Source organism: Leopardus geoffroyi, chromosome A2 (genome assembly GCF_018350155.1).
Source record: "Leopardus geoffroyi isolate Oge1 chromosome A2, O.geoffroyi_Oge1_pat1.0, whole genome shotgun sequence".
NCBI lineage: Eukaryota > Metazoa > Chordata > Mammalia > Carnivora > Felidae > Leopardus > Leopardus geoffroyi.
The window spans coordinates 93,934,852-93,940,851 of NC_059331.1; positions in this window are offsets into that span (position 1 = coordinate 93,934,852).

Consider the following 6,000-nt stretch of genomic DNA (forward strand, 5'->3'; position numbering starts at 1 on the left):
GATTCATGGGATCTGTCTGTGTGCTTTCTTACAAGTATGTGTGAATCAACAATTATCTGAAAAAGTGTTATTATTTTTAACATCCTGAAGACCAAATACACACATGCACACATACAGAAAGTTTAACAGAATGATTTTGTTAGTAGTAGTACTACAGGTATTTTTAAGTGAAATAACTATAAAAAAAAAAAAAGAAACTACTATAAAATATTAAAGCACATATATAATTGCATTAATATAGTTAGTAAGCATAGTTTTCAGAATAATTATTTTAAAAAAATCAGAAAGGTTAAATAAAAATCCTATAATCATTTAAACTGGAGATTTAAGTATTATCTCATTTATTTTTCTTTCAGTAAGATATGCATTTCCTAGTTCCATCCACTGAAAGGGCCTAGAAGCAATGCTATTCCATCCTATGACTCAGATTGTCATCTCTAAATACCATTTCATGCTTAAGGGAAGTAAGTACAATGATACAATTGAGTAATTCCAGGTCTATGGCAAGAAATATACAAGAGGTTATCTTGCTGTACCTGAAAACAAGGTAAGACTTCTGAGGACCTATCAAAAGGACTCAGGAGTACCTTGAACAGCTCCTATAGTCCAAAGCTAGAATAACCTGAGTATCTTGAAGAATACTTACTGCAATTGAATGAAACATAGTAAATACATAACATTCCATCAGGTCAAAATCATGTTTGAAAAAATTGTACTGATCACCATTAGACATTGCTAGCACACATTCCATCACTATAAAAATTTACAAAAGCAAAGTTGATGCATTTATCTTTACTTTCCTTTATGAACTCTATCTGAAGGTAACTCAGTAATTAATGAGGAATAATCTTCTTTATATAATAAGCCGAGGTAACAAATGCAGAAGACATGGTAGAATTAGAAAAATCACCATTTTTCAACTCCTAATGAAATAATGGGTTGAGACGATGGTCATTCATGGGCTGCTAAAATGCTGAAATAAAGGATGATGATGAACTCTTTAAATGGACAAATGAAGTTGACATCACCCAAACCCGACTGAAAAATTTTATCACTAAAATTGAACAATCCCACATCATGTTACTACTCATATTATGGACCAGAAGATATAGACTATGACCTATGAAATATTCTATTACAAAAATTGAACCCGAGTTTGATCAATTCTCTAGATGTCACTTTATAGGATATAGGGATAGAGAAACATGTTAGATAGTAATATAGCAATACAGTCAACCAAATCCCAAATGTGGGAAATGCTCAAGGGCAAATGATCTAGTTTATTTAAAAATTAAGTAAGAGGGAATGCTTTTTGACATTAAGAGTTTACAGACACATTAACTAAACGCTATATGTAGACTTTGGGGTGTGGGGTGTGGTGGGGAAAGATTCTAATGCAACCCAACCAACAATTCAAAGATTTTTGGGGAACGATTAGGGAAAACAATACCAAATGGGTATTATATGACACCAGTTTGTTCACTGTGGTCTTGTTTAAACTAAGTCCTTACCTATTCATGATATCTAGTGACTTATTAATAAAAACAAATGAGATTTGCTTTAAAATAGTCTATCAAAAATAAAGATTAGATAAAACAAAAATGGCAATATGTTGATGGCTGAAGCTAGATTTGGGGTATATGATGGTTCATTGTATGAGCATCTCTAGTTTTGTTTGGTTTTGAAATTTTCCAGGATGAAAAACTGTTTTTCAAGATCACATAATTTTATTTATTCATTCATTTGACAAACTGAGCACATACTTTTCGCAGATGAAAGTAAGTAAAATGCAAGCCTTTCTTTCAAGAAGCCCACAGTCTAGTAGTGAGGAAAAACAGAAAACAAAAGAAGTGTAATGAAATATGGTATTTGCTCAAGTAAGTACATTATAGTTCCAGTGGAGGCACATTGCCAGAGAAACAATATGCCCCTGGAGATATGGATATGTATTTCACAGAGGAGGTGATACTCTCTGTCTTTAAGAATTTATAGGAGTCCAGCCTCAGCAATAAGACAACAGAAAGTAAAATGCATCCAAATTGGCAAGGAAGAAGTCAAATTTTCACTATTTGCAGACAACATGATACTCTATGTAAAGAGCCCTAAAGACTCCACCAAAAAAACTGCCAAAATTGATACAGAAATTCAATAAAGTCATAGGATACAAAAATCAATGGACTGAAATCAGTTGCATTCCTGTATGTCAATGATGAAGCAGCAGAAAGAGCAATCAAGGAACTGATCCCATCTACAATTACACCAAAAACTGTAAGATACCTAGGAATAAATCTAACCAAGGAAGCAAAAAATCCATACTCTGAAAATTATATAACACTGATGAATTAAAGATGAGACAATGGAAAAAAATCCATGCAGATCGACTGAAAGAATATTGTTAAAATGTCTATACTACCTAAAGCCATCTATACATTTAATATAATCCCTATCAAAATACCACCAACGTTTTTTCACAAATCTAGAACAAACAATCCCAAAATTTGCACAAACTACAGAAGATCCCTAATAGCCAAAGCAATCTTGAGAAAGAAAAGCAAAGCCAATGGCATCACAATTCCAGACTTCAAGGTATATTACACAGCTGTAGTGATCAAGACAGTATGGTACTGGCACAAAAATAGACACAGATATCAATGGAACAGAATAAAAAACCCAGAAATAGACCCACAACTATATGGTTATTCATCTTTGACAAAGCAGGAAAGATTATCCAATGGGAAAAAAAGTCTCTTCAACAAATGGTATTGGGAAAACTGGACAGCTACATGAAGAATGAAACTGGACCACTTCCTTATACCATATAGAAAACTGAATTCAAAATGGATTAAAATCTAAACATTAGAAAGGAAGCCATCATAATCCTAAAGGAGAACACAGGTAGCAATCTCTTTGTCATTGGCTGTATCAACTTTTACCTAGAAATGTCTCCTGATGCAAGGGAAACAAAAGCAAAAATTTACCATTGGGATCTCATCAAGATAAAGTTTCTGCACAGTGAAGGAAACAATCAACAAAACTAAAAGGCAACCTTTGGAATGGGAGAAGCTATTTGCAAATAAGCTATTGGATAAAGGACTAGTATCCAAAAATCTATAAGGAGCTTATCAAACTCAACACCTAAAAAACAAATAATCCAGTTTAAAAAAATGGGCAGAAGACATGAATAAGCATTTTTACAAAGATGACACCCAGATGGCAAAAAGACATGAAAAGATACTCAACCTCACTCATCATCAGGGAAAAACAAATCAAAACTGCAATGAGGCATCACCTCACACCAGTCAGAATGGCTAAAATTTAACAACTCAGGAAACAATAAATGTTGGCGAGAATGCAGAGAAATGAGAACCCTCTTACACTGTTGGTGGGAATGCAAACTGGTGCAGCCACTCTGCAAAACAGTATGGAGTGTCCTCAAAAAGCTAAAAATCAAACTACCCTAGGATTTAGCAATACTACTAGTATTTACCCAAAGGATACAAAAATACTGATTCAAGGGATACATGCACCCTGATGGTCATAGCACCACTATCAACAACAGCCAAAGGGAAGAGCCCAAATGTCCATCGGCTAAATGAATGAATGAGGAGATGTGCACATATATATTTTATATTTTATTTATATAAAGAATGAAAGAAGAATAAAAAAGAATGAAATCTTGCCATTTCAAGGGCAAGGCTGAAGCTACACAGTATTATGCTAAGCGAAATAAGTTGTCCAGAGAAAGACAAATACCCTAAGATTTCACTCATATGTAGAATTTCAGAAACAAAACAAATCAGGGTGCCTGGATTAGGGCTGTCAAGTCATGATATCACAGTTTGTGGGTTTGAGCCCCACATAGGGTCTATGCTGACAGCTCAGAGCCTAGAGCCTGCTTCAGATTCTTCTCTCTCTCTCTCTCTCTCTGCCCCTTCCCCACTCACATTCATTCTCTCAAAAATAAACAAACATTAAATTAAAAAATGAACAAGACAAATAAACATAGTGGGGAGGAAAGAGGTAAACTGTAAAACAGACTCTAAACTATAGAGAACTCAGAGCTGCTAGAGGGGAGGTAGGTGGAATCTGGGCTAGATGGGTGATAGCTATTAAGGAAGGCACTTGCTATGTGAGCACTGGGTATTGAATGTAAGTGATGAATCACTAAGTTTTACACCTGAAGCTAATATTATACTCTGTTAACTGGAATTAGGGAAAGAAAACATGCGATGTTTTATTTGATGTCAAAAGATATCAGCTAGCAAATACTGCGATTGTAATTATCAAATGATAGGACTTTTACTCACTTAAACAGAACTACTTTTGGCAGTAACATATGTAAATACGTTTTAATAAATTAAAAGTATCAAGTTTGTGAAAGCAAATACTCCAAAATGAAAATAATACCTGAAAATCATCTAAATAAATATCTTTGAATTAATGAATAAAATTAAAGTAAATAATCAGATAGTTTAAGAATATGTACTTTAAGAGAGTCTGGAGAATTGAAAAAGGTTTCATTCATTCTAAGTTATCTACTTATACAATTTATCTATCTTTTCATCCTTTTATAGGAGAAAGTTTATGATTTACATCTATAGAAAAACGAATAACATCTATGATAAAATTTATCTCATTCCAGCAAGAACTCCAAAAACTTTGTAAATTTTTAATTAAAAAAGACAACGATTTAAAATAAATACTTTCTAAAAAAGTAACATTGATATTTAATTATCATTTATCAAAAATTTCAATATATTTTAATTTCCTCTCAAGGTTGTTTTGTTTGAATTATGTCTGCTTCATAAATATGAACACCTTATAAATTTTTTATTAGTCCTTCATTCAATACTGTATTTGACATTTTTACACATTATACTATATAAAATTTGTAAAATGAGCTACTTCAAAAATGAAAAAAAATTATAGGAGTTCACTCAGTTGATATAAAAAGGCATTCAGAGTGATAATAATAACTCATATAGCACTTCCTATGTTTCTAGCACTATTCTAGGCACTTCATCTGTTTATATCATTATATCCTCAGGACAACCTGTGAGATGTGTATTATTCTTAGTATGTATCCCCATTTTACATAAAGCAACTGAGACATAAAAAGGTTAAGTAACCTGACCAAGATCACATACTTATAAGTAACAACGATAGGCATAAAACACAAATCGTTTGCTCTTAATCACTATCCAGACTTCCTCTTTAGTAGATGGAGTCATGTGTACATAAGCAGAGAGGTGTAGCACAATCACTACACTAGGAAACTATAAATGTTGCCATAATATATGGTGTGAGGTGGAAAGTCAGAAGGGTCTGTCAGGAAATGAAAAATGGATGGGTAGTCAAAACGCGGACCATGAAGGGCTTCACACATCAAGTAAAGGACTTTCTATCATTTCAAGTAAGCAAGTACAAACCACCAAAGGGTTTTAAACAATGGAATGCCATGTATTGATTTATATACACTACAAAAATAACTTGGGCAGTGGTGAGCAGAATGGACAGAGAGAGAATCAATAAAGGAGGCAGAGAATTCAGTTAAGAAGCAAGTATATTGGTCCAAGACACACATTGTGAGGGCTAGAGTTACAGCACTGTCAATACATACAGACAAAAGACAACAGACTCCAAGGAGATTCAAGAAAAAGAGGCCAGACAATCTGGAGAAAGATTCTGTATGGGAAGCAATGGGATGGGGGAGGGGAAATAAGGAAGTCTCAGGTAGCTAACTTGAGGGAGATGGGGGAGGCTTGCCATTAATCAGACTGGGAGCCCCTTGCAGAGGCAGGTCTTTGTCATTTAAAAAAGGAGTTCACATTTGGCCAGGTGAGCCTGAATCTCAGAAGACAGACATGTATTTGGGAAACTTAATAGACTGGCGATATTTAAAGCGATTGAAACAAATGGGACTCACTTGAGAACCCTATGAAGAATAGTAAAAGCAAAAAGCAGACAAAAGATCATTGTTTTCCAAACTTCAGTTATTCA